Source organism: Oryx dammah, unplaced genomic scaffold (assembly GCF_014754425.2).
Source record: "Oryx dammah isolate SB20612 unplaced genomic scaffold, SCBI_Odam_1.1 HiC_scaffold_11, whole genome shotgun sequence".
Classification (NCBI taxonomy): Eukaryota; Metazoa; Chordata; class Mammalia; order Artiodactyla; family Bovidae; genus Oryx; species Oryx dammah.
The window spans coordinates 21,948,551-21,973,280 of record NW_024070195.1 but is presented as its reverse complement, the minus strand read 5'-3'; the positions used below and the strand labels follow the sequence as shown (position 1 = coordinate 21,973,280).

Here is a 24,730-nt window from a genome sequence, read left to right as displayed (position 1 = left end):
TCTTCAGACTAAGGTCCTGATGTGGGTCCAACTGAGCTACCCGGGAATAAGATGGTTTCAGTGGGAATTTATTACTATTTAAACCCAAAACATTTCGCTACTACTTAACCTCACCTTCTTCCCCATTCTTTCCTTTGTATTTTAAATCCAAACATGCTAAAATCTGTTGATGCCAGTTGAAATGCCCAAGCACAGAACCGCAGCTGGAATCCGTTTCTAAATTGGAAGCTGCTGCCATCTGGGGATACGAACAACGTCCCCTTTCCGAAACCTGATATCCTGGCTACTGCTCCAGATACACGCAACCACAGGTGCGCCCTCGAAAATGCTCAGCCTGTGTTTGCCGCGACACAAAGCGGAGCAAAGCACGCTCGGAGTCATAAAATCTTGGTCAAAACGGGACATTATCTTTTTGTGAGACACAGTCTTTCAAACCACTTGCCTTAGGAAGGAGCCTTCTCTTCCCGAGGGCCTGCAGAAAGTGCAGCAGCGAGGCTTCGCTTGGGCACTTTCCACCTCTGTGCCTCTCCATTGAGACCCATCTCCAAATGATCCTCTTCTGTCTTCTTCTTCTGCTTGCCTCTCTTTCTCTTTTCTGCCCCGCATCAGCTTCATCCTTTTCCCCTCCAAGAACCAAGTTACTCTCCCGTCTCCAACCTTCCCTCTGCTGATTCCACTTCCCAACCGCTCGTCTCTCCAGTATGGTAATAATATAACCCATACGGGCACCTATCTTCTCTTCCCCATTCCCTCCCCTGCCAGAAGGTTTGGGATTTTTCTCCAAAAATTGTAGATTAACAATGGCACCCATGTTTGCCTAAAGGTGGAAAGTGTTGACCTTCTGCGCCTTGGGGACTGATGAAATTTGCTGATTTGTCAAGCTTTGGAACCTTTTAGGAAAAGATAATCTGTTCCACAGGTTGCGCGCAGCTTCCCTTGCGCTCTCCTCTGCGCAAATAATTTGATCTGAGAGATATTACAACAGGAGCGCTCACATTTCTCCTCTTTCCTCTGTCCGCAGCCCCTCTTGTACTGTCTATAAAATCAAAGCTGTAGCGTCGTGGTAACAAAGCCGCTGACATATTCCAAGTCCAGGTGCTGAATGCAGGAGTTTGCAAGACTACAAGACTGCCTGAGACACATACTCCTCACTCGGTTCGGTCAAGTACTGTGAATTAATTCACCTCTTGTCTTTAACTCACACCTGGACCAACGTCCCCTCGGCTGTACTCCGGGAACGCGTCTTTTTATTCCAAGTACTACTTTTTTTTTTTTTTTTTCAGTTCCAGCTGATTTTATTTCCTTCTCAAAAATAGTTATTTACAGAAGGTATATATCAACAATCTGACAGGCAAGGAACTTGACGTGATTAGCTGGCATGATTTTTTCTTTTTCTTTTTTCCCCCAAATATTGTTTTTTGTGGCCTTGAATTTTCAGACAAATATTCTACATGGCATATTGCACAGGATGGATGGTAAAAAAAAAAAAAAAGTTTAAAAACAAAAACCCTTAAAGGAACTGAAGTGCCTTAAAAGGCAGATGTCCTAGTGCCTGTCATGTTATATTAAACATACACACAATCTTTTTGCTTTAACGAAGATCATGGCATCCGGTCCCATCACTTCATGGGAAATAGATGGGGAAACAGTGGAAACAGTGTCAGACTTTATTTTTTGGGGCTCCAAAATCACTGCAGATGGTGATTGCAGCCATGAAATTAAAAGATGCTTACTCCTTGGAAGGCAAGTTATGACAAACCTAGATAGCATATTGAAAAGCAGAGACATTACCTTGCCAACAAAGGTCCATCTAGTCAAGGCTATGGTTTTTCCAGTGGTCATGTATGGATGTGAGAGTTGGACTGTGAAGAAAGCCGAGTGCCAAAGAATTGATGCTTTTGAACTGTGGTGTTGGAGAAGACTCTTGAGAGTCCCTTGGCCTGCAAGGAGATCCAACCAGTCCATTCTAAAGGAGATCAGTCCTGGGTGTTCATTGGAAGGACTGATGCTAAAGCTGAAACTCCAATACTCTGGCTACCTCATGCAAAGAGTTGACTTATTGGAAAAGACTCTGATGCTGGGAGGGATTGGGGCAGGAGGAGAAGGGGACGACAGAAGATGTATGGCATCACCGACTCGATGGACATGAGTTTGGGTAAACTCCGGGAGTTGGTGATGGACAGGGAGGCTTGGCGTGTTGCGATTCATGGGGTCGCAAAGAGTTGGACAGGGCTGAGCGACTGAACTGAACTGAATTGAACTTATCTTACCAACACCTTCCTCCAGTGATTTTTAAAAAATAACAAGGGACAGTATCGTAGCGCTCTCAGCCAAGGGGGTGTAGCTCAGTGGTAGAGCGCGTGCTTAGCATGCACGAAGCCCTGGGTTCAATCCCCAGCACCTCCACAAGTTCCATAGGCTTCCTACACTGTCGAGGTTCTTCCTCTGAGGGGGCTTCTGTGCACACATCTTTTTCACTGGTGTAACATTTAATCATGGGGCTTGACATTCCTTGGATCTCCCAAGGGAAGTGATGGGACCAGATTCCATGATCTTCGTTAAAAAGTAGTACTTGGAGTAAAAAGACGCCTTCCCGGAGTACAGCCGAGGGGACTTTGGTCCAGGTGTGAGTTAAAGACAAGAGGTGAATTAATTCACCGTACTTGACCGAACCGAGTGAGGAGTATGTGTCTCAGGCAGTCTTGTAGTCTTGCAAACTCCTGCATTCAGCACCTGGACTTGGAATATGTCAGCGGCTTTGTTACCACGACGCTACAGCTTTGATTTTATAGACAGTACAAGAGAGGCCGCAACATATACTTAGTGTTTTTCATTTGGAAACCGTTTTCTCTTTCCATCTGGATCTAAATTCCCCAGGAAACTTTTCAGGTTCTGCTCTTCTGTACCTTTCTTCTAGCATTTCCAGTTGGGGTTCATAGCCAGAAGCATTGGAGGTGCAGGCCCCTTGATGTGATACTGTGGGAAATCTGCCATCCGGAGGAGGTTACCAAGAGAAGGAGCAACACGTTCAGAGTGCCAGCTGAGGGCATTTGAGTTAACATGGGCATGCATGTCATGGCTGAGGCTCAGAGTACTAGGGTTCAGATACTCCCTTCTCCTGGAAACGTGTATCCAAAATATGGATTCTCTCACGGGTTACAGTGGCCAGAGTGTACTTTATGGGGACTTCTGATGTCTCATGGCTTTTGACAGCTGCCTGAGAAATTCGCTAAGGCAGTAGAAGGGCTGCACACCAAATAGAGTGAGGATAATGAAGAGCAAAAGGAAAAATACCCTGAGAATCTATGGTTGGCAAAACGGAGAAAGGTGGCCTAAGCTATTTTTCACTTCTTTGTCTACTCACCCATGTCAGGAGTCTAGAGAATGAAAGAAAAAGAAGGGGAAAAAAGAGAAAGAAAACTCATTCTTTGAATCTTTGCCCTGAAATGGTTTAGACAGCAGCATTGCAACATACTTGAGTGGAGACAGCCCAGAGATGGCCTTGGTGGGAAGGGCTTTGTGGCTTGGCTCGTTTGAACATCTATCCAGGGTTGGAATCCAGAGGAAGCTGAGCTTCTGACGGATCCCTACTTTCTTGTGATCTTGAATGAACTAGGAGCCAGGTTTTAGTTTCTTCAAATGAGGGAAATTAGACACTATTTAAAAATTTTTGACTTCATGTTTTAGAACGTCCTCTTCTACTACAAAAGTTATCTTGGAAAGTCTTTCATAAAGAAAAATGGAACATTTTTTGTACATTCTCCCAACACTCAACTTGCATAGAAAACGAAGTGCAGAGCAATGATATTCAGTAGTTTGTGCTGATTTCTAAAAAAGTGGTTTCTGTTTGCTTGTTTTGTTAAATACAAGCAATTTATATATCTCTTCTTATTTTCACCCAAACACCTTTGGCCACATCTTCTGGGCCAAGTATGGTGTTACATGAGGTGTTGTTAATTCATTTAATAACAAGAACAGAAAAGTGAAGTTCAGTGAGGAAATGTAGAAGGTAAGGAATCTAAATCTGCTGTTCGCAGGGTTTCTGAGATTTTACTTTAGTCAGGTGTTTTGGTTGAGGGGGTGGTGGGGAGTTAGTGAGTGTCTTATAGTACACATTTTGTGTAAATTTCCTGTGGAAGTCGATTTAATATGGAATAAAATGAGCGTGAGCTAGTTCTTTCAAATCATATTTTAAACGTTTGCATGGCAAAGGTTTTGCTAAGTGCCACCTCACCTTGGGCCAACTTCCATTCACTCACCAAGAAATACTAGGGGTCTGTTGCCTTGAACCCTATCTCAGATTCTCTGCAGCCCAGGCGGGAGTGACAGGTGCGGGCGCGGCAGTGGGAGCTGGGGAAAGAAAGGCATAAGGAAACCAGAGGGAAGCTTTTCTGTTCCTCCCCTTTTAGACCAGCCAGTGCTCAAAAACTAAGAAAACTTCGAGGAACTGCTTATTTGTTCTTATTTGCTTCCATTCCCCATCCTGCCATGTAGGGATCCTTTCAAATGGGGCCCAAAATGAGGGTCAGTTAATAGGACTGCAGACTTGGTGCTTCTGACAGAGGAAATGCCGATGAGTGTGGTTCCTTATTTTCTTTTCTTCCTTCTTATTTTCCTTCTGTGAAAGCCCGCGTTGGATGGCACCAACGTCCTTGGAGTAGAAATGGTGTTATATTAAAGGGAATCCATTGGGCTACATTAAAAAAAAAAAAAATAGAGGCATAGGAAACGTGACAAAATGTGTAAGAAAATGAAGAGTGGATGAGGAAAAAACGCAGATGGAGGAGCCGGGGATTGAACCCGGGGCCTCGTACATGCGAAGCACGCGCTCTACCACTGAGCTACACCCCCTGCTACAGACGAACTCTTTGGGGATCATTTATAAAATACTACTTTTCTTTTGAGATTGGATTTATTTTCTGGTGGAGAAAATCCATTGGGTTTAATTCCACCGCTTGTGAACTTACTAGCGACTCCAGTAAAGTTACAGTCCGATTGACGGAGTTTCTAGATTCTAGGACTTTCCCACTCCTGTTAGCCTTCTCCAGGGTTCACTCAAAGGAAATAAGTGACAATTGCTTCCTTTCCCCAGAAAAAGTCACAAATTTCCAACACAAATCTTCAGCAGTACCGGCTCAGATGAAGTGGTTTACAGAGGCAGCTGAACGGAACGCCACACAAGGTAGGGTGAGATGCTCCGCCAACGTCCTTTCCCCAGCTGACTCGAATTCTTCCCTTACGCATCACCAAGTGTTCTGAGATTGTCTTCAATTCTGATTCTAAGCCAGGGGTCCCGCATCTCTTGAGGGCTGTTCTCAAAGGACTTGGGTGGGGGGAAGCTTTAAGGTTCTATCAATTTAAAATAACAACAACAACAACAAAAAAAAAAAACTGACAAGGGAATTCCCTGGAGGTCCAGTAGTTAGGACTCCGTGCTTTCGCTGCGGAAGACGCGGGGTTTAGCCCTGGTGGGGGAGTTAAGATACCCTAGATATCCTAGGGCGGCCAAACGGAGAAGGCGCTGGCACCACACTCCAGTACTCTTGCCTGGAAAATCCCATGGATGGAGGAGCCTGGTGGGCTGCAGTCCATGGGGTCGCTACCAGTAGGACACGACTGAGCGACTTCACTTTCACTTTTCACTTTCCTGCATTGGAGAAGGAAATGGCAACCCACTCCAGTGTTCTTGCCTGGAGAATCCCAGGGACGGGGGAGCCTGTTCGGCTGCCGTCTATGGGGTCGCACAGAGTCGGACACGACTGAAGTGACTTAGCAGCAGTACCAGCAGGGCGGCCAAAAACAATAACAAGAAAAAGCACTGACATTTTTCTAGTCTGGGGGAAGAAAGGGCAAACGCAGGGTGCTGAAACAAGATTGGGGAACCTAGCAAACTGTCAAACTGGTTTCCCTGAGAGAACCCATTATCATAATGCGAAAACCTATCACAGACATAGATACGTTAAAAAAGAACCCTAGAAATCTTCAGAATACGACAATTGAGGCGGTCCTCGAATTGGAAAGCAAAGCAGATAGAGGTGACCGTGCAGGAAAGAGCACAGTAATCGCTCTTTTTTCACTGGGGTTCTTTCAGCTTCCATAACAAGTCCAAAGCCTTATATGGCACATCTTTATCGTGATGTTTCGTATCATTTTGACGGAAGTAACCCAGGAAGCTTTTCATTTAATCGCTTCAAAACACTGGACAAAGTATTTTTTGGTGAAGGCAGGGACTATGGAAGCACTCGATTCTGATTTTTCTTGTTTTAGCCTTCTAAGCCCTTTTCTTGAGCAAGTGAATTCATAAGCATTTGCATCAGGGAGACATGTTACAGGAAGGAGAATTTGTTTTGACACAAACTATGGGCTTTTCAAATCATAGGAAAAGATTCCCAATTTTAGTCGAAACCTTTAAAGGTTCTTCCAAACTGAGCTATGTTGACCAAGTCTCTACTGTCATTACTAATAATTTTCTCTACTTAAAGTCTGAAAAGCATGACATTCCTTGAGAGATGTTGTTGCCTTGTTCCCTCACTTTGAGAAAGCTGGGGTTTGATATCCTGCCGCCTTTGGTTATTTCAACTCCTATCAACAATCCATGTGAGAGAGAAGTGGGAGGAGAGAAAAGTCAGTGGGTAGGTTTTCTGTTTCTCAGCCTTCAGTCTTTCAACTGACACAGACAGGGCTGAGAATACAAAGGAATCTGTTAGCAAAAATTGACTATGAGCCTCTTTCCCTTTCCTTTGTATCTTTCTTTTTCTTTCCTGTTCCTTGGTAAACTTTTATATAACAAAAGGGGGCATGGGCTCACTCTCTTATTTCCTCTTATCTTACTTGTGCTGATGCAGTTAGGTTGATAGATGTCAGAGTCATAGAGTTGAAATAGATAAGCTTAAAGGCAATCTTTTGGGTAATGGATTTACTTTGGATGTGAGCAAGGGGTAAAAATCTTAAAAGAAAATTTTTAAATGGGGAAGGGTGGATGTTTTCTTGAAATACGTTATTGATGAGGAAAGGGAAAAGCAATAATGGAGTCCAAGATTCCCTGGACTCCTCTACATGCTTAGCTTATGTTCTATTAGTAAGCTACATACCACATGGACCCTATACTTCAGTAAATCTTCTGTAACTGATGACTGCCTGATTCTTATTGAGGAGTCATTTTTCTTTTTCTCCTACACTGTTTCCAATTTTTATACAGAAGCCAGATGGAACTTGGCTTTCTTCCAGGAATGTCTTCAGAGCACGTTAGGGTGTTGCTCACTTCTCACATCCTGCTGTTGGCTTTGACTGGATTCTGAGAAGCAGGGTATTGAGGGGGCAAATCCAGGGCTACAATAGAATGAGAAAGCATAAATGTATACAATTCAGCGATGTTTTGCTCTGTCCTAATTGAGACAAGAAGGCAACTTTCGAGGTTTTTTCAAGGATCAGCTAGATAAATGAAATAGTGAATTGAATGATGGAAGGCAAGGGAGAAACTTGGTGGATGCTGATAGACTAATACAGGATTAGGGCTCTTTTTGAAGTCCAACACTTAGGAAGACTTGCAAGTAGATTGGTTTATGCAGATATGGATGTGTTTCACAAAGCTAGTAAAAATAGAGAAAGTGGTGGGAATTCTGTTTGTTGTTATTATTGGTTTGTTGAGTTATTTTTGCATAAGGAACATAAGGTGGGACAATAAAGGGGAAATAAAGTTGAGTTGAGGTTTGTACATAACATATTTTAAACGCCTACAAGATAGCCTCTTGAGGATGTCTACCTACACATATTGTGTATATAACCTGAAGCTGGAATTCTGTGGACGTCTCTGAACCTCAGGTTCATACATCTATGTGGCTAGGAGTAGATGGCCCCCCAAAGCAGGTAGAGTGAGAACTTAAAGCTACACATTAAGACATGGAGGTAACGGAGTTTCCCTAGTAGTTCAGCAGTAAAGACTGCTTCCACTGCAGGGGGTACAGGTTTGAACCATCATGATATGGCTGAAAAAAGTTCCAATAGATAAGGAGGTTATTATTAATGCATGAGATTGCATCTAGGTTGATCTCATTCTTTTTTTGGTTTAAACTGGTTATTGCTGTCCTAAAATTTCCTTAGAAGAAGACCAATGAAAGTCCCATTTTCTACCATCAGCTTCCAGGTAAAGTGATCATTTCTTAAGCCATCTGTAAAAGTAAACAACATCAATTCCACCAGTCCGCAAAGGACAATTTTGAGCAGAAATTCTGTTCATGGGCTCTGGTTTATTGAAAGGGAATGTCTCCTACCCCGACAGCACACATCTGCTGCTCTTCGAGAATTCAGTGGAAAGGATGGGAAGGAAACAGAGAGATGGTTGACTTTGTAGAAGCCATTACTTCTATGACTTTAAAATAAATTCAAGTAATGGAGAGGTGTTATCTAATGGCAGAGGAGGAACATCATTTTGTTTCCAAAATCAAAGCAGGTCAGTGGTGGAGCTTTCTTTGCCTTTTTCCAGACTCTTGCTAGAGAAACAGGAGCCCTCATTGGAATTCATGTGTTCTCTTCCAGGTATATGATGAAAGTTCAGGAATAATTGTCTATCTAAAGCATTCGGTTTGCAGTCCAAAGTGTTTTCTCCAGGAATGGTTGGAATCCAGCTCACAGCACCGTCATTTTTTTCGTGACTACTATCTTTAGGATTATTCAGGCTAACTAAATTGCACATGGGTTTCGTTCCACTCCGCTCCCCCCCATCTTACTTTGGATCTTCCTTCTCTTAAGTTGTATTGTTAAGACAGTCCAGGTGAAAAACCTGGTTAAATTGGTGACATTCCTGGATGTGGAATAAGACTATTCGTTTTTGTTTGTTTGTTTTCTTCCCTTGTTTCCTCCTTCTGCTGTTCTAGCAACAATATTTATTTGCCATGTTGGGGGGGGGGGGGAGTAAGGAAAGGTGGAAAAGTAGGACAGCAGAGTCCGCAGGACTGAAGGAACATATATAACCTACATTAAAGAGCAGGGGGGAAAAAGATGGAGATGCCGGGGATCGAACCCGGGGCCTCATGCATGCAAAGCATGCGCTCTACCACTGAGCTACATCCCCCGATAACAGCCCTCTCTTATTTCCATATTTTAGGAAATAAACCCATTTTCTGTATTCTTTGGCAAGACTATTTTGTCAGAATATCTATGCTGCTAACTCGGAGACTTCTACAATTTTTAAATCAGTTTTTTAATGAATGGTTTTTTCCCAAGAATAGTAAATTCTGAATCCAAACTCTTACTATTCCTGCTCTTAGTTTCTTCTCAGCCGGGTCAGACCTAGGCCAAAAGACTATGGCAGAGTAGATGGAATAGCGTAAAAGACAGCAACCCGCTCACTAGAAATCATCGCCAGTAAACAGGAAACTGATCCCACATCAACAAAAATTAATCCCTTTCTCAGCATCTTTGAAGATTATACAAAAAGAAGAAAAAATAAGGAACTCTAAGAAATTTTAAAAATATATTTTCCTGTAATATTCTGAGCCGTGTGGGAGGAGCCGGAAAATTTCCAACGAATCCCTATGACTTTCCTGTCTCTCACCTTCTCCTACCATCCCACATCGCCAGGAATTGAATGCAAGTGCCATTCACAGAAGACATTCCAAACTTTTTGGGTGGGTGAATATTGTGGACCATTAACAACACTTGAGAAGCCTGAAACATTCTAAAAATAGGTAGAAAAACAATCTCAATTTTGAAAAAATAGATGTTTGGAAAGCTTATCTTCGTGGAGCCGAAATAGCTCAGTTGGGAGAGCGTTAGACTGAAGATCTAAAGGTCCCTGGTTCGATCCCGGGTTTCGGCAGCTTAAGTGTTTTAGTTTATATCCGAAAGGATGAAACCATTCTACTTGAGGTCCTATGAGCTTGATCAAGGGAAATACCCGCAGTGAGAGTGGCCCAGGTGTTTCTCCTTTGTATGTACAGAGATTGCAATGCTCTGTGGGTTTTGGTGTGCAAGATGGATAGTGAAGTTCATGCTTATAATTTATGATGCTAATTTTGCTTAATTATAGCGACATCAAGTAGCAAATTTTAAAATACCATAAAAGGTCGAGAGAGTGAAGAAAAAATAAAGCTAAATTTCTGTTTCACTATCTTTGCTGATAAAGTTCCCCTGTTTTTTAAGTAAGGGAACCTATATTTTCATTTTGCTCTTGTCCCATACATATGTACCAGGCCCTAACTTTTACATGAAATTAGGATTGGAATACCTGAGATAACATTGCAAGAAAAATCCCGAGGCAAGATGTGGTTTGTATATCCAAAAGGAAACATCAAGAAAATAGGCAGTGTACTAAAATCATGGTCCTGCGCTTTGCTTTCTTAATATAGCCCGGGATCGTGCGGATGTAGCAAAATCAGTTCCATTTTGTTTCCAAAACCTTTGGAAACTACCTATTATGTCCAAAACTGGAGGGTGGAAGGAGATTAAAGGTAGGGGAAAAAAACCTGCCAAAACCGAATTTTAAGAGCAAAAGATATGCCTGGAGAAAGGTCCAGGTCACAACCAGGAAGGCCCCGCTGGGATTCGAACCCAGGATCTCCTGTTTACTAGACAGGCGCTTTAACCAACTAAGCCACGGAGCCCACCTTGTAGCCCCTCTCTGGTTTTCTTCTGTCAAAGAATGCTTACGTATTAATGTATTTCAAAATAGGGTCTGAGGTGAGTACGATATGTTCGTCTCTTTTTAAGAAGACGGAGGGGAAGAAACGAATTTAAGGTTGCTGTGGTTTTTTGTTGTTGTTGTTGTTTTAATTTTTAACGTAATCCTAAGTCATTTTATCTTCTGTTTTACTTTGCAGTTTCATTCCAACCTTTCTTACCTGTGCAAGATCCCTAACTTTCTCTGGAAAATATATATGAAAATATATCAGTATTACTTGATATATGCTTAATATATTATTAATAGATAAAATTTAAATATATTAACATTAATGTTATGATAATAGCAAAGTCACCCATAAGCAACCTTCCAAGGTTGAGAGAAAAATTACATAAATGCTACAGACTAATGTCAGTAGCACCCAGACCTGGAAAATAGCTTGAGAAGTTGATGCAAGTATAGATTTTTGGACCCACCACGCAACTCCTGAATGAAGTAAAAATAAGGCAGGAATCTTTGTAATTTAAAAGCTTCTTCAGATTATACTGATGGCCAGCTAGGTTAAAGAACCGCCATTGATCAAGAAGGTAGAGTGAGTGCAAATAAGGCAACCTGGTGACAAGTTTCATCTGGAAGAGGTAGGTTAGGAAAGGGAGAGGTTGGGCAGAACGACTCCTGGAGTCTTAAAGAAAGGCAGGCAACAGAGGCTGGGGAATTTACCACAGTATATCACATTTACAATAACCAGGCTTGGCTTAGAAACAATAGTAATGAGACAGAAAGAGAGAACTACAAAATTTTGGGCAGGGGAGAAAATGATGATAACTTGCACATGATGAAAATGGAATAAAGAGCTTTGATTCCAGAACTTTAGCACTAACTTCCTTGGATAGTAACCACCAGTATTCAAAGCTTGTTAAAGGTTCCATAAAACTTTTTTATATTGGGTCTATTACACAGATATCAGATTCTAAAACTGTCAGTTCACTTCAGTTCAGCCACTCAGTCGTGTCCGACTCTTTGCAACCCCATGGACTTCAGCATGCCAGGCTTCCCTGTCCATCACCAACTCCCCCAGCTTGCTCAAACTCATGTCCAACCAGTCAGTGAGGCCATCCAACCATCTCATCCTCTGTCGTCTGTCCCCTTCTCCTCCTGCTTTCAGTCTTTCCAGTATCAGGGTCTTTTCCAGTGAGTCAGTTCTTCACATCAGGTGACCAAAGTATTGGAGTTTTAACTTTGGCATCAGTCCCTCCAATGAATATTCAGGACTGATTTCCTTTAGGATTGACTGGTTTGATCTCCTTATCAGTGAGGTATTATAATTCATTCTGTTGGCATCTTCTTTATCTGGCCAAAGAATTGTCTTTCTTTCTTTTTTTTTAGGTAGCTGATTTGTTGTCTTAGAATTTTGTAACAGAAAGTGTAGTTTTCAACAGCTTCTTGCCTTGACATGAATAATGAGCTCAACTCCACTGGGCGTCCTGGAGTGGAGTCCCACGTGGGCTGAATCAGAAGTTCCGGCAGTAGCGCATGCTCTATCACATTCTGAGTTTGTTCTCAGTTCTTGCTACAGGCTTCATATCTTCTGAGTTTTGTTCAAATAGTATCAGAACAAAACTTCTTATCTGTACCTATTCTTCCTTATCGTTTGAAGGAGTGAATATTTTAAGAGCAAATATGGGACGGCAGAGTAGGGTTGGCGGTGAGAACAAATCCATCTAGTTCCTTTCCCTCCAAGAATGCAATAACGGGAAAGATGACACAGAAATTAGAAAGAATAAAATTAAACAGCTGAAATCTTTGAGATGGGGTCACTTTTGTCTATGCAGCTGATGATGGCCATTCTCCTGCTCTGCAAAACCTTCTGCCTTTAGCTGCTGACTTCTCTAGTGTTTTCTGTGTGATTTTCTGAGGTGTACGAGGCAAGGTTTCCTTAATATGTGTATATAATATGACGACAAAGATTTTAGAGCATGGAATTCCCATCCTTCCTATTTCAATTCTCTAGACAAGTCACTTCAAAGAGGGAGGACAGTGTCTGTGGTCAGAAAGCTTCTACACATGAATTAGGAAAGAGTTATTGACTAAATTTGACCATCACCAAACTCTAGCAACAGATCCGAGTACTCAGTCGGATCTCAAAATCTATTTCAGTCACATTAGAAAACTCTACATTCACTGATCCGAATACTCATTTTAATAAATTGAGGTTTGGATGGCAACAGCATCCTTGTAAGAAGTGGATTTATTGTGCAGAGTCTACTCATGAAGATAGAACTCAGATCTATTGACTTTAACATCTGGTGAGTGACTGTACTGAGTTGCCCTTAGCAGAGCTTGGACGATAAGGAAAGAGTGGAAGAAAATTAGTGGGCAGGCTTTCTGCTCCTCAGTTTGCAACCTGTTTCTTGAGAAAGACAGTTGAGAAAACTGGGGTAGAAAATTGTGCATGATCTCTTTATTTTGTTCTCTTTCCACTCTTCTTTCAATTGTTTTTGCAAATGAATCAATAACTGGTTTGTGAATGTGGGTTTGGTGTGATTACTGCCCTGGATGAACAGTATCTTCCTTTGTGGTCTCACTCCACCCAGCTTTCCTTGTTCTGACACAATCAGGTTTGGTCATGGATTCCAAAGCCCCTGGAGTAGAAATGCTTGAGTACTTAAAGCAACCAACTAAATTAGATAGTCTCCCTTGAATGTGAGCAGGAAAAGATGAGTAAAGAAATGCAAAATCAAAAGTAAGAAAAAAGAGGAAAAAAGGAGAGGCTCAGACATAGTCCTCGTGCTCAGTTGTGTCTGACTCTTTGCAAAACCATGGACTGTAGCCCACCAGTCTCCTCTGTCTATGGGATTTTCCAGACAAAAGTACTGGAGTGAGTTGTCATTTCCTACTCCAGGAGATCTTCCCAATCCAGGGATCAAACCCACATCTCCTGTATCTCCTGTATTAGCAGTAGCACTGAACCACTGGGAAGTCCTCAGACTTGGAGGTGGGGGGGAGCCTTAAACCTCAGACATCTTCCATGCTCTGTGATCTCTCCACAACTCAATTACATCCACCCAGACATGTGGCTTCCAAGAAAAATTTCATGACTAATTACCTTCCTTCCTTTTCTGGATGTCCTCGAGGACCTAATAGTTGGCAGAGTAGAGTTTAGTCTGTGCAGCTCCTTTATTTCTGAACCTCCTACTCTAAGTCTGATCTTACAGCTACATCATAATAAGGGCACTGCAGCCAAAATGAAAAGGACATAGTTACACTCAGTCTTCCCAAAGTTGATGGGCTCTAAGGGCTGCGTGCCAAGGGCTGCATGAGTAGCACTTGCATCCACCAACACAGAGAAGCTCATTCTAGAACATACCCTTGAGTCTTCAAATGCTCCCTCCTTCCATTTTATTCCCCTCTGCCTACACAGACTGCAAATAAAATGGAAAAACATAATGCAGAAGGATGTGAGAAAGAGCAGTGTGCTTCCTTGAGAATTTAACTGCAGGTGGGGAAATTAGACACAAAGGATGGATTCACAATAATTACAGTGAAAGGATATACAGCCAGCCCGGCACTATGTCTACAAAACTTGCAGTGACTTTTCCAAGCAGATGCTACAGCTCTAGTTCTTAAAGATACAGAAGACAGAAAGAAAGGAGGAGGAAAACAAAGCATCCTCAGAGCTAGCTATTATAGAGTTTTGTGGGGTTTTTTTGTTTGTTTTTTCCTTTTTTTCCAAATGGAGTTTTCTCAGCAATGAAGAGAATGCAGAGGAGATTTGCAACTAGGACAAAATCTACCAAATGAATTAATTGGTTATATATCCAGTAGCTAGGTCTATGTTTGGGTGGTTCATTATTTAAGCTTTTAAAGTTTTAGTTAGGGAAACAGTGTTCAAATCCCTAGGGGTTCAGTATTGGAGTGTTTGCACTTATTCTCCAGTTATTGGTGGTGTCGGGATATGACTCCAATTATTTTTAACTGGTAGAAAGCAACTGAAATGTTGTCTGCTCTTAAAGTTCTGAGTATTTGCAATAGGATCCTTTACCCTTCCCTTTACCCTCGTGGTTGGTAAACTATTGCCTGTGAGCTAAGAATGGTTTTGGAACATTTTCCGAATTTGTATGTCATCCTTGTGCAATGGGCCATGCTCACTTTCTCTATATCTTTCCAGTTTTAATATGTGCGCTGCTGAAAGAGCAACATTTTTATTTTAAAATGTCAAAAAATGCAATAGTATTTCATGACACAGGAACCTTATATGAAATTCAAATTTAGGTGTTCATCTATAAAGTTTTATTCGAACACAACAACCTCATTCATTTACACATCATCTATGGCTGTTTGGGGGCTAAAATGTAGAGTAGTTGTAACAGAGATGGTACATGGCACCTTTTCCCTTCCCACTGCTGCTGTGCACACTACACATTGCAGTCACTCTGATGATTCCTCAAATTTTTCAGTGTCACACACATAATATTTTATTATTTAAAAAAAATAGCAGTAGTTACACATCATTTAAAGACAATAAAAGCTGACCTCAACCGTGAGCTCCTTTGGCTGAACCACTTGTTATCCAGTCTAAGTCATATCTGACTCTATCGTGACCCCATGCACTGCAGCACGCCAGGCTTCCCATGACACTGGGAACCATGATACTGCATCGTGTCTGGGCTTTAACATACTGAAGGAATTAGGGTATCATAAGCATCATCCCAGTGAGCATCTCCTCCTTTCTTACAGGAAGACAAATCATCCTTGGTGTTCACTAAAATACCGAGCTTGCCAAAACCTGGGGTTGAACCAGGGACCTTTAAGATCTTCAGTCTAACTCTCTCCCAGCTGAGCTATTTCAGCCACCTGAAAAAAAGGGCCTCTGGCCTTTCTTTTTCAATGTTTAGATTGTCAATTTTGGTTTTTGGAAGGGTTCAAGTTCCTAAAGCATGGTTGGCCAATATATTTGCCCACCCAGAAGACTTGGAATATACTATTTTCCATGTATGCCAGTTGGATACAATTCCTGGCAGCAGGGATGAATAAGTACAAATGGAGCCATTTAAAGAGAGGTGTTAGGGAGATATTCAGTGGAAAGCCTTTCTGCTCCTCTGTATCCTGTAGACACTGTTCAGAAGTAATGGAACCTATAGGCAATATTTTGGAGAATCCCTTATTTTTCTCTTCTTTTTGATCCATACTCTTACATAATCTCCAAAAATGATGAGAAATGTTATCCAGTGATGCTATAAATTTGCTAAAAGAATAGAGTATGCAACAGCATTACCAGACTGCTAAACACTTGTCATCATACTCCAACTGACAGGACAACTGTCACAAAAATTAGAAAATTTGAAATGACACATCTCATTGCAACAGTATTTCTTCACACACACACACACACACACACACACAAGAATGTTTTTAATGAAGATGAGGTTGCAATCAAATCAGTCTCTGATTGGCTCCTTTGTAAATCTTGCAAGGAAACCCATTTACCATGGCAAAGAAATTAAAGTGTTTACTTATAGTATCCAAAAGAAATATGCCTAGAGAAAACAAACTTAAGACCACTAATCTTTGAGTAAAAACAGCTGATTGAGAATTGAGGACAGTGGAAGGAAAATCAAGAGTTCATTTTAAACAGAAGGCAAATGATGTGTCATTTTCATTGTCTCTTGATGAGTCAGTCTACAGATGTTACTGATGTTATTCAGATGCTTATTCAGGGAGGCAATGTCATTTTTAAGTGACTGAAGACATAATATGCATGAACAGTCTATGTGGAAAAACTCCAGGTGAGACTTTTTTGTGAGAATTTGAACAAACAATTCATTATAATCTACTGCAATATGTTATAACTGGTAGTGGTGAAATTGTCAAGGGAACAGAAAAAGTTTTAAAACTTGTAAGAAAGGGAAGCCTAGTGAGCCTCTTTGAATTTTGGAGGCTAGTGGTGAAGTCAATCCTCCCAGCAGGCCTGACTTCACGTAGGGCATGCAACTGTTCATTTTATTTGAAGGATAGCTGTAGCATAGGGATCCACACTAATTCATGATGGGTGACTAACAGTTTGACTGGCTGACTGATGCTTGGAAGGAAAATTGCTGAAAAGTGAGGACAAAGAGGTTTGAGAAAGAGACAGACGGATGTGCTCGTCTCAGTCGTGTTCCGATTTTTGCAGCAACATGAACTGTAGCCTTCCAAGCTTCTCAGACAGATGGATAGATTTTACTAAATGTGTAGAGTCTAAGAATACTTATTTTCCATGTAAATGCTCTCCAAGAGAAACCTCCTAAGAAGGGGATCTTAATAGACAGCTGGACAAGATAACCAATTCTGTTGATGTTTGGAAGCTTAGATTCTCCTTAGCCATCACTGTCTTCCCAGTGAAATTATGGAAAGAATGGCCACAGTGACAGAATGGAAGTCGTGTATAGCTCAGTAACATGGACTTTCATACACCAAAATAGATCACATTGAAGCCACTGCAAAGTGACCAAACTACCTACATACTTAAAACATAAGTAGCATTAACATCATAAAATGAAATAAATTCAAAACAAAAAGAGTTTGGAGGGAAGATTGAATTAAAAGGTCAATCAGTTCAGTTCAGTTCAGTTGCTCAGTCCTGTCCAACTCTTTGTGACTCCATGGACTGCAGCATTCCAGGCCTCCCTGTCCATCACCAACTCCCAGAGTTTACTCAAATTCATGTCCATTGAGTCAGTGATGCCATCCAACCATCTCACTGTCTGTCATCCCCTTCTCCTCCAACCTTCAATCTTTACCAGCATCAGGGTCTTTTCATATGAGTCCGCTCTTCACATCAGGTGGCCAAAGTATTGGAGTTCCAGCTTCATCATCAGTCCCTCCAATGAATATTCAGGACTGATTTCCTTTTGGACTGACTGGTTGGATCTCCTTGCAATCCAAGGGACTCTCAAGAGTCTTCTCCAAGCCACAGTTCAAAAGGATCAATTCTTTAGATGTTCACGTTTCTTTATAATCCAACTCTCACTCCATTCATGGCTACTAGAAAAATTGTAGCTTTTACTAGATAAATTTTTGTTGGCAAAATAATGCTTTTAATATGCTGTCTAGGTTGGTCATAACTTTTCTTCCAAGGAGCAAGTGTCTTTTAATTTCATGGCTGTAGTCACCATCTGCAGTGATTTTGGAGCCCAGAAAAATGAAGTCTGTCAGTTTCCATTGTTTCCCCATGTATTTCCCATGAAGTGCTGGGACCAGATGCCATGATCTTAGTTTTCTGAATGTTGAGTTTTAAGCCAACTTTTTCACTCTTCTCTTTCACTTTTACCCAGAGGTGCTTTAGTTTTTCTTTGCTTTCTGCCATAAGGGTGGTGTCATCTGCATATCTGAGGTGATTGATATTTCTCCTGGCAATCTTGATTCCAGCTTTTGCTTCTTCCAGCCCAGCATTTCTCATGATGTACTCTGCATATAAGTTAAATAAACAGGGTGACAATATACAGCCTTGACATACTTCTTTCCCGATTTGGAACCAGTCTGTTGTTCCATGTCCAGTTTGAACTGTTGCTTCCTGACCTGCATACAGATTTCTCAGGAGGCAGATAAGGTCATCTGGTATTCCCGACTCTTGAAGAATTTTCCACAGTTTGTTGTGATCCACAAAGTCAAAGGCTTTGGCATAGTCAATAAAGCAGAAGTAGATGTTTTTCTGGAATTCTCTTGCTTTTTCAATGATCCAACGGATGTTAGCAATTTGATCTCTGGTTCCTCTGCCTTTTCTAAATCCAGCTTGTACATCTGGAAGTTCATGGTTCACGTACTGTTGAAGCCTGGCTTGGAGAACTTTGAGCATTACTTTGTTAGTGCGGAGACAGGGATCAAGACCATCCCCATGGAAAAGAAATGCAAAAAAGCAAAACTGCTGTCTGTGGAGGCCTTACAAATAGCTGTGAAAAGAGAAGCGAAAAGCAAAGGAGAAAAGGAAAGATATAAGCATCTGAATGCAGAATTCCAAAGAATAACAAGAAGAGATAAGAAAGCCTTCTTCAGGGATCAATGCAAAGAAATAGAGTAAAAAAACAGAATGGGAAAGACTAGATATCTCTTCAAGAAAATTAGAGATACCAAGGAAACATTTCATGCAAAGATGGGCTCGATAAAGGACAGAAATTGTCTGGATCTAACAGAAGCAGAAGATATTAAGAAGAGGTGGCAAGAATACACGGAAGAACCGTACAAAAAAGATCTTCACAACCTGGATAATCATGATGGTGTGATCACTCATCTAGAGCCAGACATCCTGCAATGTGAAGTCAAGTGGGCCTTAGAAAGCATCACTATGAACAAAGCTAGTGGAGGTGATGGAATTCCAGCTGAGCTATTTCAAATCCTGAAAGATGATGCTGTGAAAGTGCTGCACTCAATATGCCAGCAAGTTTGGAAAACTCAGCAGTGGCCACAGGACTGGAAAAGGTCAGTTTTCATTCCAATCCCAAAGAAAGGCAATGCCAAGGAATGCTCAAACTACCGCACAATTGCACTCATTTCACATGCTAGTAAAGTAATGCTCAAAATTCTCCAAGCCAGGCTTCATCAATACATGAACCGTGAACTCCCTGATGTTCAAGCTGGTTTTACAAAAGGCAGAGGAACCAGAGATAAAATTGCCAACATCTGCTGGTCATGGGAAAAGCAAGAGAATTCCAGAAAAACATCTATTTCTGCTTTATTGACTATGCCAAAGCCTTTGACTGTGTGGATCACAATAAACTGTGGAAAATCCTAAGAGAGATGGGAATACCAACCACCTGACCTGCCTCTTGAGAAATCTGTATGCAGGTCAGGAAGCAACAGTTCGAACTGGACATGGAACAACAGACTGGTTCCAAATAGGAAAAGGAGTACGTCAGGGCTGTATATTGTCACCCTGTTTATTTAACTTCTATGCAGAGTACATCATGACAAATGCTGGGGTGGAAGAAACACAAGCTGGAATCAAGATTGCCGGGAGAAATATGAGTCACCTCAGATATGCAGATGACACCACCCTTATGGCAGTAAGTGAAGAGGAACTAAAAACCCTCTTGCTGAAAGTGAAAGAGGAGAGTGAAAAAGTTGGCCTAAAGCTCAACATTCAGAAAACGAAGATCATGGCATCCGGTCCCATCACTTCATGGGAAATAGATGGGGAAACAGTGGAAACAGCGTCAGACTTTATTTTGGAGGGCTCGCAAATCACTGCAGATGGTGACTGCAGCCATGAAATTAAAAGACCCTTACTCCTTGGAAGAAAAGTTATGATCAACCTGGATAGCATATTCAAAAGCAGAGACATAATTTTGCCGACTAAGGTCCGTCTAGTCAAGGCTATGGTTTTTCCAGTAGTCATGTATGGATATGAGAGGACTGTGAAGAAGGCTGAGCACTGAAGAACTGATGCTTTTGAACTGTGGTGTTGGAGAAGACTCTTGAGAGTCCCTTGGACTGCAAGGAGATCCAACCAGTCCATTCTGAAGCAGATCAACCCTGAGATTTCTTTGGAAGGAATGATGCTAAAGCTGAAACTCCAGTACTTTGGCTACCTGATGCGAAGAGTTGACTCTGGAAAAGACTCTGATGCTGGGAGGGATTGGGGGCAGGAGGAGAAGGGGACGACAGAGGATGAGATAGCTGGATGGTATCAGTGACTCGATGGATGTGAATCTGAGTGAAGTCCAGGAGTTGGTGATGGACAGGGAGGCCTGGCGTGCTGCGACTCACGAGGTCATGAAGAGTCGGACACGACTGAGCGAATGAACTGAACTGAACTGAGCTTAGTTGGTAAAGACTCTGCCTGCAATGCAGGAGACCCAGGTTTGATCCCTGGGTCAGGAAGATCCCCTGGAAAAGGTAATGACAACCCACTCCAGTATTCTTGCCTGGAGAATTCCAGGGACAGAGGACTTGCCAGGTACAGTCAATGGGATCGCAAGAAGTTGGACACGACTGTGTGACTAACTTGCTAGGGTGAGATGAGTGCAATTGTGCGATAGTTTGAGCATCTTTTGGCATTGCCTTTCTTTGGGATTGGAATGAAAACTGACCTTTTCCAGTCCTGTGGCCACTGCTGAGTTTTCCAAATTTGCTGGCATATTGAGCGCAGCACTTTCACAGCATCATCTTTCAGGATTTGAAATAGCTCAGCTGGAATTTCATCACCTCCGCTAGTTTGTTCATAGTGATGCTTCCTAAGGCCCGCTTGACTTCACATTCCAGGATGTCTGGCTCTAGGTGAGTGATCACACCACCGTGATTATATGTGAGATCTTTTTTGTACAGTTCTTCTGTGTATTCTTGCCACCGCTTCTTAATATCTTCTACTTCTGTTAGGTCTCCTGCAGGGTTCGGGTCACTGGGTGTAGCAGTGTGTGCATGGGACTTTTTGAAGGAGGTCACTGAGCGACTTCACTTTCACTTTTCACTTTCATGCATTGGAGAAGGAAATGGCAACCCACTCCAGTGTTCTTGCCTGGAGAATCCCAGGGACGGGGGAGCCTGGTGGGCTGCCTTCTCTGGGGTCGCACAGAATCGGACACGACTGAAGGGACTTAGCAGCAGTAGCAGTAGCACCATTATCTTCATTACCTCCACCATAGGTTGGCCCCAGATAAAACGCATGAAGCGGTAGCGTGGCCGAGCGGTCTAAGGCGCTGGATTAAGGCTCCAGTCTCTTCGGGGGCGTGGGTTCGAATCCCACCGCTGCCAATCGTTTTACGACTTCCCTGTAGCCCAAACAAAATGGGCTCAGAGGTTAAAGCATCTGCCCGCAATGCGGGAGATCCCTGGATCAGGAAGATCCTCTGGAGAAGGAAATGGCAACTCACTCCAGTATTCTTGCCTGGAGAATCCCATAGACAGGGAATGCTGGCTGGCCACAGTCCGCAGGGTCGCAAAGGGTCGGACAAGACTGAGCGACTAACATACACACACAAATAACAGGGAGGGAACACAGCCCCACCCATCAACAGAAAATTGATTTAAAGATTTACTGAGCATGGCCCCGCCCATCAGACCCAGTTTCCTCCCCAGTCCCTCTCTCCCATCAGGAAGCTTCCATAAGCCTCTTATTCTCCATCAGAGGGCAGACGGGCTGAAAAACACCATCACAGAAAACTAACCAATCTGATCACATGGACCACAGTTCAGTTCAGTTCAGTCGCTCAGTCGCGTCCGACTCTGCGAGCCCATGAGTCGCAGCACGCCAGGCCTCCCTGTCCATCAACAACTCCCAGAGTTCACTCAAACTCATGTCCATCGAGTCTGTGATGCCATCCAGCCATCTCATCCTCTGTCGTCCCCTTCTCCTCCTTTCCCCAATCCCTCCCAGCATCAGAGTCTTTTCCAATGAGTCAATGCCTCGCATGAGGTGGCCAAAGTATTGGAGTTTCAGCTTTAGCATCAGTCCTTCCAGTGAACACCCAGGACTGATCTTTTTTAGAATGGACTGGTTAGTCTCCAAGGGACTCTCAAGAGTCTTCTCCAGCACCACAGTACAAAAGCATCAATTCTTCGGCTCTCAGCTTTCTTCACAGTCTAACTCTCACATCCATAAATGACCACTGGAAAAACCATAGCTTTGACTAGAAGGACCTTTGTTGGCAAGGTAATGTCTCTGCTTTTGAATATGCTATCTAGGTTGGTCATAAGTTTCCTTCCAAGGAATAAGCGTCTTTTAATTTCTTGGCTGCAGTCACCATCTGCAGTGATTTTGGAGCCCAGAAACATAAAGTCTGACACTGTTTCCACTGTTTCCCCATCTATTTTCCATGAAGTGATGGGAACAGATGCCATGATCTTCGTTTTCTGAATGTTGAGCTTTAAGCCAACTTTTTCACTCTCCTCTTTCACTTTCTTCAAGAGGCTTTTTAGTTCCTCTTCACTTACTGCCATAAGGGTGGTGCCATCTGCATATTTTATGTTATTGATATTTCTCCTGGCAATCTTGACTCCAGCTTGTGCTTCTTCCAGCCCAGCGTTTCTCATGATGTACTCTGATAGAAGTTAAATAAGCAGGGTGACAATATACAGCCTTGAGGTACTCCTTTTCATATTTGGAATCAGGCTGTTGTCCCAGGTCCAGTTCTAACTGTTGCTTCCTGATCTGCATATAGGTTTCTCAAGAGGCAAGTTGGGCGGTTGGGTACTCCCATCTCTCTCAGAATTTTCCACAGGTTATTGTGATCCACACAGTCAAAGGCTTTGGCATAGTCAATAAAGCAGAAATAAATGTTTTTCTGGAACTCTCTCGCTTTTTCCATGATCCAGTGGATGTTGGCAGTTTGATCTCTGGTTCCTCTGCCTTTTCTAAAACCAGCTTGAACAGCTGGAAGTTCACGGTTCATGTATTGCTGAAGCCTGGCTTGGAGAATTTTGAGCGTTACTTTACTAGCATGTGAGATGAGTGCAATTGTGTGGTAGTCTGAGCATTCCTTGGCATTGCCTTTCTTTAGGATTGGAAAGAAAACTGACATTTTCCAGTCATGTGGCCACTGCTGAGTTTTCCAAACTTGCTGGCATATTGAGTGCAGCACTTTCACAGCATCATCTTCCAGGATTTGAAATAGCTCAACTGGATTTCCATCACCTCCACTAGCTTTTTCATAGTGATGCTTTCTAAGGCCCACTTGACTTCACATTCCAGGATGTCTGTCTCTAGGTGAGTGATCACACCACTGTGATTATCTTGATCGTGAAGATCTTTTTCACACAGTTCTTCTGTGTATTCTTGCTGCCTCTTAATATCTTCTGCTTCTGTTAAGTCCATACCATTTCTGTCCTTTATCGAGCCCATCTTTGCATGAAATGTTCCCTTGGTATCTCTAATTTTCTTGAAGAGATCTCTAGTCTTTCCCATTCTGTTGATTTCCTCTATTTCTTTGCACTGATCATTGAGGAAGGCTTTCTTTGTCTAACTCAGTGAAACTATGAGCCATGCCCTGTAGGGCCACCCAAGACAGACGGGTAATGGTGGAGAGTTCAGACAAAAATTTAGTCCACCGGAAAAGGGAATGGGAAACCACTTCAGTATTCTTGCCTTGAGAAGTCCATGAACAGTATGAACAGTAAAAGGTCACTAGGAGTAGATATTTCATATTTGGCATAATAACATTAGTAATCCAGGGGCTTTTTATAAAATGGCACTTACTTAAAATTTGGAAAACCAGTGGATTTTTATGGCACTCTCATGGTTATGTGTGCATGTATTCAAAACAGAGCAACAGTTAGAATGCTGAAATTATTGATAATAGTGAGGGCTTTTGAAGTGGGGAAGCCTGAGCCAGAGGCTAAGTTATGCAGTCAAAGGAAAGGGAATGACAACGGCAGAGTGGTGACAGGCCCAGGGGAAATACAGTGCCAGAGAAAGATTTATTAGGAAGGTTTGCGTATCAGAGTGAGGACGCTCCAGACAGGATCTGTAAGCAGTAACTATGCCTCTCCTGGAAGGAAAAGTCTTTACTACAATTCAGCTATCCTGGTTTCAAGAACGCATTCTTAGAACATGTTTGGCTGAATCACCAGATACAAGGAATGGGCAGACAGAGTGGGTCTCAAGTCTCTTTGAGAAAGTGGAAGGAGTGTCTTTCCTGGTGAAGGGGACTTCAGAATGGCATGGAATAGCTTGATAGGGTGCTTCTTGCATGAAAATATTTACCTTGGATGGACTGTGCCCCCTAAGTTAATTCAGAGAACAATTGGCAATTTTGTGTGTCTGGTCAATGTCCAAATTTTTGAGGCAGGATTGATGCAAGGTTCCCAGACTCCTGAAATAAAACTTTTACAGTGGCCTATCACTTTATGTGACAGTGTGGTTTCTTGGAAGTAGCCAATTGTTTGCAAAAAACATTAACTTTAACAGAAATCAAACCACTCATCTCTTTTGTGATGAAGAATAACCTTTCTCTTTCTCTCAAATCTCTTGCTTTGCACTCAAGTCTCCCTCTACAACACTCTCTCCCCTCCCCATCAATTTAAGTGAGACACAAAAGCTATTTTACTTCATAAACTGGATTGTATGATCAAATTCATGTTGATTCATCAAAATCATTAATAGGACCACAAATTTAAACTACTTATAGGAAAATGTAGAATTAT

At 42.2% G+C, this 24,730-nt stretch overlaps 8 non-coding genes across 8 annotated transcripts; 3 read left to right on the top strand and 5 right to left on the bottom strand.

Annotated features, from left to right (window-relative positions):
* Window positions 1–2,334: 2,334 nt before the first annotated feature.
* TRNAA-AGC lies at window positions 2,335–2,406 on the top strand. Its single transcript has one exon. It is a non-coding gene; the product is annotated as a tRNA-Ala (tRNA).
* Window positions 2,407–4,779: 2,373 nt separating this feature from the next.
* On the bottom strand, window positions 4,780–4,851 carry TRNAA-CGC. Its single transcript has one exon. It is a non-coding gene; the product is annotated as a tRNA-Ala (tRNA).
* A 4,147-nt stretch (window positions 4,852–8,998) lies between these two features.
* TRNAA-UGC lies at window positions 8,999–9,070 on the bottom strand. The gene has a single exon. It is a non-coding gene; the product is annotated as a tRNA-Ala (tRNA).
* Window positions 9,071–9,744: 674 nt separating this feature from the next.
* On the top strand, window positions 9,745–9,817 carry TRNAF-GAA. The gene has a single exon. It is a non-coding gene; the product is annotated as a tRNA-Phe (tRNA).
* A 710-nt stretch (window positions 9,818–10,527) lies between these two features.
* On the bottom strand, window positions 10,528–10,601 carry TRNAT-AGU. The gene has a single exon. It is a non-coding gene; the product is annotated as a tRNA-Thr (tRNA).
* A 4,107-nt stretch (window positions 10,602–14,708) lies between these two features.
* On the bottom strand, window positions 14,709–14,813 carry LOC120870677. The gene has a single exon (XR_005722874.1). It is a non-coding gene; the product is annotated as a U6 spliceosomal RNA (small nuclear RNA).
* Window positions 14,814–15,395: 582 nt separating this feature from the next.
* Window positions 15,396–15,469, bottom strand: TRNAF-GAA. Its single transcript has one exon. It is a non-coding gene; the product is annotated as a tRNA-Phe (tRNA).
* A 5,792-nt stretch (window positions 15,470–21,261) lies between these two features.
* Window positions 21,262–21,343, top strand: TRNAL-AAG. The gene has a single exon. It is a non-coding gene; the product is annotated as a tRNA-Leu (tRNA).
* The last annotated feature ends 3,387 nt before the right edge of the window (window positions 21,344–24,730 follow it).